This window comes from Helicoverpa zea, chromosome 29 (assembly GCF_022581195.2).
Source record: "Helicoverpa zea isolate HzStark_Cry1AcR chromosome 29, ilHelZeax1.1, whole genome shotgun sequence".
Classification (NCBI taxonomy): Eukaryota; Metazoa; Arthropoda; class Insecta; order Lepidoptera; family Noctuidae; genus Helicoverpa; species Helicoverpa zea.
This window is the reverse complement of record NC_061480.1, coordinates 5,990,809-6,002,625: the sequence shown is the minus strand read 5'-3', so window position 1 is coordinate 6,002,625 and position 11,817 is coordinate 5,990,809. Positions and strand designations below refer to the sequence as shown.

Here is an 11,817-nt window from a genome sequence, read left to right as displayed (position 1 = left end):
CTCAATGCGGGTTGCTGATTTCAGACTATATAGTCCAGGTTTCCTCAAGAAGTTTTCCTTCACCTTTTTATCAGCCATTGGTGTCTACGATATACTTAGAAAGTACATACAAACTTAGAAAAGTTGCATTGCTACTTGCCTGATCTGGAATCGAACCCTCATACTCGAGAGGTTGGTTCTTTACCCACTAGATCACCACGACTTTGTAGATGGGAAATCATCAAATGCCCCCACTGTGAGAGCAACAGAAGGGAGTGTCAGACTAAACGTCTACTGAATAAAACCTACCTATGTTCCTTTTGGAGCCCATGTACCAGGGTCGTGGTAACTCGTCTCAAGTACAAGTGTGCGAGCTCGATTCAAGTCAAGATGATTACCAATGTAACTTCAACTTCAAATATTTATTGCGATCATGAGTATTACATAGGTGTAAAATGAATGAATGTAGAGGTAACTTTTCTTAGTAACATGTACTTTCTAAGTATATCTCGAATTCCAATACTGAGTCCGTCTTTAAGAAACCTGGGGCCCGATTCTCCTAAGTTAATAATGTCAAAATCGAATAGAAATCGAATCATAATATGATCGCAATAGCAGTTTTAACCATATCGGGCATTCTGCTACAAATATAAGACCAATCGTATTCCAACGACATTCGATTGGTTTGCGATCGGTCTGCTATTTTGGTGATTTTGGTCTATACGGTAGTTTGCTCTACAATCATATTGCAACCGTAAATCATTTGCAGACAAAATGATTCATTATTGAATGACAGAAAAGGATACAAACGTTTATTTCAAAGAAAAAATTGTGGAATGCCACATACGCTTCAATCTTAATCGAGTCGGGATTGGATCGCAGTCGAATGTGAATCGTATGTTGCTTAAGTAAAATTAGGAGAATCGGGCCCCTGGACTTTAAGTCTCTAAAATCGATATCCAATTGACGCTGACTCTTTTTATAAATCAAATCAAAAATTGTTTATTCAAACTTGGCTGCAAAACAGCACTTTTCGAACGTTAGAAAAGTGCTGTTTTGCTAGTGTGTCCTACCCAACTATTTTAACAACAAACAAAAGCATTGCATGTCGTCACAAAAATGGTCGCTACCTACCATCATTAGGAACGTCTAAAGTTCTCTGCACTTGGGATCAATAACCTTTAAAACCAGTTTAATTTTGCCGCCTCATTGCCATAGATCTTGTCTATTATACAAGTAAGACTTGAAATCTAATATCTAGTGATATATAAAGCTAACATGATTTTGAATTAATTTAAATCTTCTTCTTACCTCCAGACAGACATGTGTTGTTGAAGACTTTGTTGCGCCACTTCTACTTTCGAGCAAAAACACATAGTAATAAATGATCATGTAGTAAATCTCAAATCTTATATATAAAGTCTGACTTCATCATCATCATCATCATCATCATCAGCCTATCGCAGTCCACTGCTGGACATAAGCCTCTCCAAGTGCACGCCACTGAGATCGATTTTCGACTTCTCGCATCCAGCTCCTGCCAGCCGTCTTGCGCAAGTCGTCACTCCACCGTGCCTGAGTAAAGTCTGACTTAAACTCGAGAATGGCTGGACCGCTTTGAGCTAATTTTGGTTTAAAAATGTTCGTAAAGATCCAGTGAAGGTTTAAATTATAGTTATTTAGAAATAGGTGATAATTAAATATTTTTATTTACAGATTTACAATTAATAACTAACACCACATTGCTTAGTGTTTAAATTATATGAACAATTGAACATAGTAAAAAAATATTTAACTACACAAAAATACAATAATATCATTTGTTACCTATCAGTTTTTACAAATATTAAAATTATCATTAATCTCTAATTCTTCTTCTTATTCGCACTCTGCTTCTTGCCACTAAACCTTCTGACGCACGCTGTGACAGCGAGCTTGACGAGCCACGCGAGCGCCGCGAGCACGCCGAGCACTGCGAGCACGAAGTCGAGCATCCAGCGCTCATACCAACTGTACTTGAGTGATAGAGAGCGTAAGTGGTATGCTCCTGTGGAGAATAAAATAAAGGTTAATAGGAATAAAACAAAACACAAACGCATTTTTGGAACTCTGAGAATTAATTGGATTACTTATAACACACATTAGGAGAGTCCTTTATATAACAGTTGCCTAGGCTTTATCATCTTTGTTGGGGTCGTCGGCTTCCAGTCTAAGCGAATGTAGCTGAGTTTCAGTGTTTTAAATAGAGCGACTGCCCATATAACTTCTTTAACCCAATTACTTGTGTAGTCCGATAACCCTTAATGAGACTGGTTAGACATTTAGGCTTCTGACTGCCCGTAACGGCTGTCAAAGATATTTAAATGATAGCCGGCAACCATCAGGTTAACGTGCCTTCCGAAACACGGAGGAACTCGTCATGACAAGATGGTCTCCCAAACCCAAACGTAAACTGACAACGCCAAGCATAACTTGAGAACCGGTTTAGCTGATGATGACAACGGTAGCAAGACTACTACTCCTTATTTTTCTAAATATCCATCCAATAAACGTATATACCCATACCTTTAGTTTCAATAGCCAGCTCCACGTAAAACGGGATTAGTTTCGCCGGCGGCACGGGACGGGAGCGGAACAGTTTTGACAAGAATTTCGCCTTGTTGCGGTACCTGGAATTTAAAAAAAAAAATGTTTTAGATCCAGTTTTCAAGGATGATCAATGCAGAATGCAGATACTTTGGTTCAGTAACCAAAGAATGCAGATACTTTGGTTCAGTAACCAAAGTATCTGCTGGTATGATGAAGTTATATGCCTCAAGAATAAGATAACTCGACATATAAATAAATACGTTAAGAGGAATTAGAATATTTGTCTGCAGACATTAGTATATAGATATAACATCACTGCAACATTATCAAAATTAAAAATTAAATATCTAAATCTGATATGGTTCTGCCATTCTGGACATTGTCCTTTGCATGATTTTAAATCCTGTACCAATATTTGGAGAAATGTTTTGCATTGATGAAGATTGCTATTATTATTTTTAATTCCTCATTTTTTTTCTCTCAGCAGAAACGGTTTCATCATCGATTCCCAGTTACTATCCAAATTCTAACATTCAACACAACCTACTTTAATACTCACTTATCACTACTCAATATCTCCTTCACAGCTACATCCAGTTCTTCAGCTAGATCAGCATTGAAGTCAGCTTGCAGTCCATACCCAGTCCTGACTGCGCGCTCAGCATTCGCCGGCTGATCTCCCATGACTGGTACCGCGATGATGGGAATACCAGCTATGATGGCTTCCACTGTGCTGTTTTTGTGAGCTGGAAGTTGTGAAGAATTGTGAGAGCTTCTAGTACTTTAAATACGAAAGTATTTATCTGTGTCTGCTCGTCTGTCTGGCTACGCTAGAACTACTGAGGCCTATGTTCATCGACGACATAAACGTCTATTTTCTTGAAACAGGTGTTAATTTTCTCGTCAGTTGTTTAAAGAAATCTGACGTTTATGTTATCGGCGATAGTGAGATTAAACCAATTGAAAATGATTTAGTTAGGTTAAGTTGCTCTGCTTAGGTTGAGCTTGAGAAATATGCTACTTTAATTGGGGTGTCAGTATTTCCATCAAGACGCGACTGGAACCTAGCCCAGGCCTCTTACCTTCCTCATCTATACATATAATAAATCTGCAGAAAAGTAATTTTTGTACATTGAAGAAATTGACAAAAAAAATAGCCAGTATTTTAAAGGATAACTAACAGAACCCATTTCCATCATTTTTGTCATTTTTGTCTGTTTGTCTGTTTGTCTGTTTGTCTGTTTGTCTGTTTATCTGTTTGTTTGTTCGGGATTCACGTAAAATCTACGAATTAAATGCAGACAATGCTTATATACAAAAATTCTACGTAACTTGGGGTATTACTTAGTTTTTGTTTCATCGAAATCGATTCACTCTATCAAAAGATATGATTAATTTTGTGAATTCAAGATGTAAAATATTACGACACGCAGTCTATTTGTCAAAACTGTACATTTGAATGTTGTACTTATATTAGTTGATCGGCCTATTATTAATCTTTATACAGAAAATCACACCTTTATAAGTAACTTCGGAAGAAAAAAAAAATTAAAATTTTGTTTAGCCAAGGTTAAAGTAGCTCCATCTGTGGTAAATAAAATACATCAAATTTGTCAAAGGGGCGAGGTGGTAAATGACAATATTACCATACATTCTTTATAGAGGATTATTATTTCAACAGATGGAGTTGTGTATTTTCCGTAATTCACCATATTTTAACACGTAGTGTAATTTTTCGATAGACATTTCAATAGTGTTTGTCAGTGTGCCACATCAAAATCCAACTATAATTATTACCTTGATGAAAAGAAAATTAATAGTTCTCAGCCAAATTTAAAACGGTGCCATCTTAATTATTTTTTGAACATTATGTCAAAAATGTTGACTTTAGTGGAACTATTAATTATCATTAAAGTTACAGATGGAGTTCATATCAGGATTTTTTCATAAACATAGTTTAACTTATCTTCCACTAATGTGGTGGCCTTAAAACAAATAACTTTGAGTGAGTAGTATTAAGTAGACCTTAATTATTTTTTCTGATGCAAAATATGTAAACTTAATCCTAGAAGAAATGAGGATCTATCTCTCGCGCTGCTAAGCGTGAGGTAGAAGCCCAGATACAAAGAGCAGATAAGAAATGGGAGCTTTCTCTATTTAATACCATACACACGTAAAATGCTTTATGCGTCTGAAAACGTACAAATTACGCGCCGCATACCAGAGACATGCTTACTTTCAACTTCTGATCGCAAATACACTGTTCACGATTACGAACAGTCTCAGTAAGAGCCGAGCCAAGTCTAAAAAAACACCTTTTATATAAAACTACGTTTGATGTCATTTAATCACAAAGACAGAATTGTTCTCTGTTGCAAATCCTATCCACCTATATCCTATCCTAATCCAGAATGCATTGCAGGTGTGCATTGCACAAAAACCAATGGTATCCTATTCGAGAAGTCAAAAGAGTTGACCTGCCAACGTCAGCTTCTGCGCTAAGCAAGTGTTCTTCATAGTACCATCAAAATTACATTCATCGTTGAATGAGGTGAATAAATTTTCAGAAACCACAATAACAGTAGGAGCCAAAGCGTATTATCGCTTCATAGAGCTCTGATTGGCTCCAGGTGACCAAGTCAGGTCTGATTTATTCGTTCATCAGATCTTTGAAAGTGTTTCGGTGGATACTTACTGTCGTCCTGTTTACGTGTGACACAAAATATGGTATATAAACGTCCTCCGCAAGAGCGAAATTTTCCCGGTGTGCGGTAGTGACGCACAGTATACATCACTTATGTTTCTTTTGATTTGCTGGCTCCACCAAGAAATGACAAATTGCGAGCGTACATTCTGAAAATCTTGGCAAAACTGCAGGTTTCAAGTACGAACACATGAAGTGGACTCTCACAGATACGTACATTTTGCCTATTCGTGAACTAATGCAAACATTTCGGTGGAGTCCCGGCTTAGGCCACCACATTAGGCGTGCGCGATCCTCGGGCGTGTGAGTAGCGCGGGCGCCGCGCGTGCGTCGCGAGCGCGTTGCGTGAGCGTCGCGTTTTGCTGCCCTGCGGCATTTGCAGCGCGCTCGCGGCGCGCACGCGCCGCTCTCCTTGACGTTTAACTGCTAAGGCGTTTAGCGGGCGGCGGGGATAGCGGGCGAAGGGGTCAGAACGCAACTCGAGCGCCGCGTGCTCGCCGCGAGCGCGTCGCTTGCACTCTTCACACATGCCGCAGGGCAGCAAAACGAGACGTTCACGCAGCGCGCTCGCGACTCCCGCGCTACTCACACGCCCGAGGATCGCGCACGCCTGATGTGGGGTCAGCCTTACCATAGTGAGTAAGTGAAACTATCCTATCCTATGCACCTGCTGATGATGATGACTCATTTTATCATCCATCCAGCTATTCCCCAACTATGTTGGTGTTGGCTTCCAGTCACCGAATCTGTTTGAGTACCAATATTTTGCTTGGAGCGACTACCTATCTACCTATCTTCAATCCAGTCAACTACACAAGACGATATCCATGGTAAGACTGATAGACTTTCTGGCTTCTGATTAGTCGCAGCAGCTGCAGAAAATGTACAAATGACAGCTTTGTCAGACTCAAAGCATATAGACATAGATTATAGCTGTTTCCTGTGAAAATTACTTACGCACCATACGTAATAATTTTCCAAATTGGCTGACTAGATCCAGAGATATTCACAACGTCACAAACTTTACTTCTTTTGTTTAGATAAATGGTCACATCCACAACACAACCTTGATCAGTGAATCTATGCGACTGCTAAGTGCTAATCCTAATTATATATAATATAATATAATCTTCCACGCCGATTTCGGCAACGGCGACCACTTCGACCCTAATGGCGTGCGTGTGCTCTCATGTGGCTGGAGTATCCAATTTTGTGCGTGAAAGTCCGCGCACACTGCGGACATGTCAGGGTACCAGCCACAAAGTTGTAGTTGATAGCTACAGGTGGTCGAGCTTTCAACTCATCTCGTTTGGCATCCAACTCAGAAAGTCGGCGTGCTTCAAAGTCAAAGACTTTGGCTTTAACGCGGCTTCTCCAGTCTCTGCGGTTGGATGCCAGATTCTCCCACTGAGACGGGTCAATGGAACAGCTTTTCATGTGACGCTTCAGCACATCCTTGTATCGCAGCAGCTGTCCGCCACGTTTCCGCTTGCCCTCCTGCAACTCTGAGTAGAGGATGCGCTTGGCCACTCTAGTATCCGGCATGCGCAGTACATGCCCGCACCAACGAAGCTGTCTCCTCATGAGGTATGCTTCAATGCCACCTACATTGGCTTTCCTCAACACTTCTGTGTTACGCACACGATCAAACCAACGGATATTTAATATTTTGCGCAGACATTTGAGGTGGAAGCGGTCTAGTTGCTTGATGTGGCGTCGGTACGGTGTCCATGTTTCCGCTGAGTAGAGTATACAAGACAACACAACTGCCATATACACAGAAACCTTTGTGGATATCTTTAGGTCATGGGAGCTGAAGACCTTCTTGTCGAATTTGCCGAAAGCAGCGGCTGCAGCACCAATTCTGCTATTGATTTCGGCGTCAAGGTCGCACTTTGCTGTTATAGTGCTCCCCAAATATCGAAATTTATCGACCTGCTTCAGGACATCTTCACCAAGCATAATGGTCAGTTCTTGACGTCCGTGATTATCTGAAGACATTACTTCTGTCTTTTTGATGCTGATTTTTAGACCAAATGTACAGCACTGCTTGTGAAGGTTCGTGACTAGCTGTTGCAGGACTTCAGGGGATTCAGCCACGAAACAGAGGTCAGCTGCATACATAATGTCCTGTATATGTGCATAGGACACCTTTGTGGTCGCCTTGAGTCTATTCAGGTTGAAAAGTTTGCCGTCAGTCCGATAACGAATACGAACTCCTTCAGGAGAAGAATTCAATACTTCCCGGACTACAACTGCGAAATATAATGCAAACAATGTGGGAGCCAGGACACAACCTTGCTTCACTCCACAGGTGACGGAGAAGAAGCTCGATTGGTCATCTTCAACCGCTACACAACATTGCATGTCATCGTGCAGGAGTCGCAGGAGTCTTATGAACTTCTCTGTACACCCCAACTTTCTCAGTACCTTCCAGAGGGCCTCGCGAGGGACGCAGTCAAAGGCTTTTTCCAGATCAATAAAGCAGAGATACAAGTGCTGTCACTGCTCTCTACTATTTTCCTGGAGTTGACGGACTGCGAATATTGCCTCACAAGTTCCTCTGTCTGGTCTGAAACCAAATTGGGTTTCCGGCAGAATCTTTTCAGAGAGGTTCCTGAGGCGGTTTAGAAGTACTCTGGCGAAGACTTTTCCAGAGACAGAGAGCAGTGAAATACCGCGGTAAGAACCACATTCCGACCGGTCGCCTTTGTTCTTATAGAGAGCCCTGACGCGTGATAACTTAAAAGTTTCAGGAACTTGTTCTTTCTCCCACATAAGCACAAACATTTCCCAGACGCGCGCATGCAGTTCCTCGCCGCCGTACTTCAGAAGCTCACCTGGTATAAGGTCTAGGCCAACCGCACGCTGATTTTGCTGTTGTTTGATGGCACAAAGCACCTCATGTTTAGACAAGGCATCATCCAATTCTTCTGCTATTTGAAGTTGAGGCAAACTGTCTATGTAGTGTAGATCGGCTGTTCGATCTACATTAAGTAGATTATTGAAGTGTTCTGCCCAACGATCTAACACTTCATTTTTGCTTTTCAGCAGACTTTTACCATCCAGCGACTTCAGTGGTACCTTTATGAAGTTGGTGGTACCCAGGAGATTGCGAATTTCGCTATAGAAATCACCGAGCTGATTACTATCAGCAAGCGACTGGATGTATTGAGCCTTGTCTTGCCACCATTTATCTTTAGTGTGTCTCGTGAGTTTACGCAACTCACGGTCACTCTCTCTTATAAGTGCGCTGTTATTACTGCGCCTGAGAAGGTCTCGGTGTTTGGCAATAGCTTTAGAAAGAACTTCATCGTTTTCATCAAACCAGTCTTGCTTGCGTTTATTTTTTAGCCCTATGGTGTTAATGGCTACGTCAAGAATGGACGACGATAAAGCGTTCCAGTCTGCATCAATATCACCGGTATTTTGATGAGAGTGTATATCACATGCCAGCGTTTCAGCGTATTTGCTTCGGGGTCCCGGATGTTTGAGTTTCTCAATGTTTATGTTCTGAGGCTTTTTCCTGCTAGCTCTGAATGGTCGCCGAAGGCAAAGACGCAGTTTGGTGACAATTAGTCTATGGTCCGTCCAGCAATGAGCACCGCGCATAACACGAGTGACTAGGACCTGAGAGATGTCTCGCTGCCTCGTGATGGCATAGTCAATGAGGTGCCAGTGCTTAGAACGTGGGTGCATCCACGTAGTTTTGTGCTTAGCAGCAAGGCGAAACATGGTGTTTGTGATTGCAAGTTGGAATTGAGCACATAAACTAAGCAGCAACTGGCCATTAGAGTTGATGTTGCCTACCCCATGTCTACCCAAAACTTTAGGCCACGCTTCATAATCTTGACCAACTCTAGCATTGAAGTCCCCTAACAAGAGAATCTTTTCTCTGTTCGGTATTTTATGGAGACATTGTGTAAGTTCTTCATAAAATTTATCCTTGATGTCGTCAGAACTACCTAGCGTCGGTGCATAGACACTGATAACATTAAGGAAATTGTCACCGTCTAAGTGAAGGCGCAATGTGGTTATACGGTCCGAGATGTGGATTGGACATTCTTGAAGTGTCTTCACAAGATTATTCTTGATCACAAAACCAACTCCCGACCTTCTTGGTTCTGTTGCAGCAGTGCCCTTCCAGTAGAAAGTGTAGCCACCGCCATGCTCGACTAGCTCGCCCTCATCGGCAAGGTGGGTTTCGCTTACAGCAGCTATATCAATCCTAATTATACTGTCACGTGAAAGAATGCACCTACGGGATAAGTAGTATTTTGACTATTATATTGCCCACGCAGACGAAGTTGCGGGCAACAGCTAGTAAAATAATAAGTTATCTAACGCTGAAACAATTTTCCAAATCAGACCAGCAACTCCCGAGATTATCCCCTTTAAACCAACTCTTCATCTTCACAATATTACAAATTACTTACCCAATATACTAGGTTGTGGCAACCAAGGCCTAACATGTACATTAGGAGGCAGGTTATCCAGAGGCTCCTCGTACCTACTTCCACAGCACGGTGTAAGGCAGCCTCCCGAACATCTTCACGAGTGCATCGCGTTTCTTCGCGTCTATACCTGATGAACGGATTACGGAACCGAGACTGAAGTAGATGATGTCGAGGAGGTCTTGTAAGTCCTGAAGATGCAAAAAAGGGTCTTTGTAATTTTTTGCTGGCTCAGATTTATAAGACAAGATATTGTTAATAGTGATTTAGTACCGCTTTTTTTTCACAGGTTGCCAATCTGAAGTCATTTGATGTCTCATGCATAGGCATTAATGTTTTGTTCAGTAGTAAGACAACTTTGGAGCGGATAAGTTATTTGGGGTCTGATTCTTCATTACACATTATCTATTCAGCTTATTACGATATTTTTGCGCTGTTACTTCGGCAGTCATCATCATCTGAATAACCTTTTGCCAACTGTTGGAGTCGGCTTCCAGTCTAATCAGATTGCTATGGTCTAGCTAAGTACCAGTATTTTACATGGAGCGATTGCCTATATGAAGTCTCTTGTAGTATTTTTATATAGTTAGTTTATACCTATATACTTATACACCAGCAAATATGCCATCGGGTTACTAAAACCTTACCTTAGGCAATGGAGGAGCATCCTCATCGAGATGAAAGCCACCAATGTTAATAACATTAAGAGGCTTGCTGATGCTCGGAGCTAAAGACTCGTGGGAGTTCACCAGGTGTATGGAGTCGTTATGCTGAGCTTCAGAGAATGGTGGGAGAGGAACGCCGCTGCCGCTGCTAGGGGTGCAAATATGTCTTCGTATACTGACACCTTGCGGGGCTCGTCGTACCTGAAAATTATGAAGGGTTTGAAGTGAAAAGCATCGCGCAGTCGGTCAGTAGGTGAATAGATAGATATCTTAACTAATTAATATTATATTAATTATATATCTTCTTATCTGTAAGACGAATTTATATGGTCTACTTATCTTAACATTTTCAGCTCGTCGCGCAGGTCGCGGCGCGCCAGGCGCACGACTATGGCGCGCGGCCGAGTTTCTGCCGGCCCGGCAGAATTTGTAGCATTGAGCTGCTTCCCGCCGACACGTTCCGCACTGACAATACCGCGCTCCTCTACCTTGACTCCTAGTTTGAGCCCTATGAGCTGGATGATGTGGATGGGGTTATCAGAAGAAGCCTCAGGTATGTTGGAGACTTCAATGTCGTTGCCTAGAAGGTCCTGGTCCCTGTCATTCAACTCCCGCCTCAACTCCTCCACGATCCCGTCCACCGATGAATGACCTGAAGAAGGCTGCTGCTCTAATGCGCTTATTCTGGCTTCAAGGCTGTCTATACGTGTATTGCAGTTATGCATAGAATTTTTGAGCTGTACCATCTCCACCTCCATTTCCCTACGGAACTCTTGTAACTCTCCACGCATCGCCCTCAACTCGTCCAAGAGTGGCCTAATGTCAGCGGCGGCCACAGAGGCATAGTAAGGTGAAGGAGTAGGAGCAGACGATGGATTCCCCGGTTGTTCCTCGCAGATCTCAGGCGCTCGGAGGCAACTATCAATCGCCGTGTTCGGTGAACTTGCCTCCACGCATGCCAGTCCAGGGCTTTCAGCGAGGAGAGGACTTACAGCTGAACCTCTGACCGGAGTCTCAGCCCCATTATCCCTGACCTGGTACTTCTTGCATTCCGGACAACGCCAGTTTGCAGGAACCACTGCTTTAGCAGCAACTCTAACGCATTCACGGTGGTATAGCAGTTGGCACTTGCCACACTTAGCGCCCTCTAACGTCTTGATGTAGCGACCGCATCCTCCACACTTGGTTCCGGGCATGATGATAGACGAGAAGCAAACTTAAGTTCGACTGGGTTCAACGTTTGCGAGCTAGATGGCGCCACTAAGCTTAAAAGTCTAAATGGTTCAGCGTTACGCTCGCTAGGTGGCGCCACTGAGGCTGACTCCAATTGATCGATGACAGATGCAACGAGAATATCTTTCCACTGTCAACCAGTTCTTAACGAGAATATCCTCGATATCGACAAACAGTTGCTGGGAATGGAGGG

General features: G+C 42.4%; 1 pseudogene; it reads right to left on the bottom strand.

Moving 5' to 3' along the window:
- Positions 1–1,665: 1,665 nt before the first annotated feature.
- LOC124643931 lies at positions 1,666–11,587 on the bottom strand (annotated as a pseudogene).
- Between the last annotated feature and the right edge of the window lie 230 nt (positions 11,588–11,817).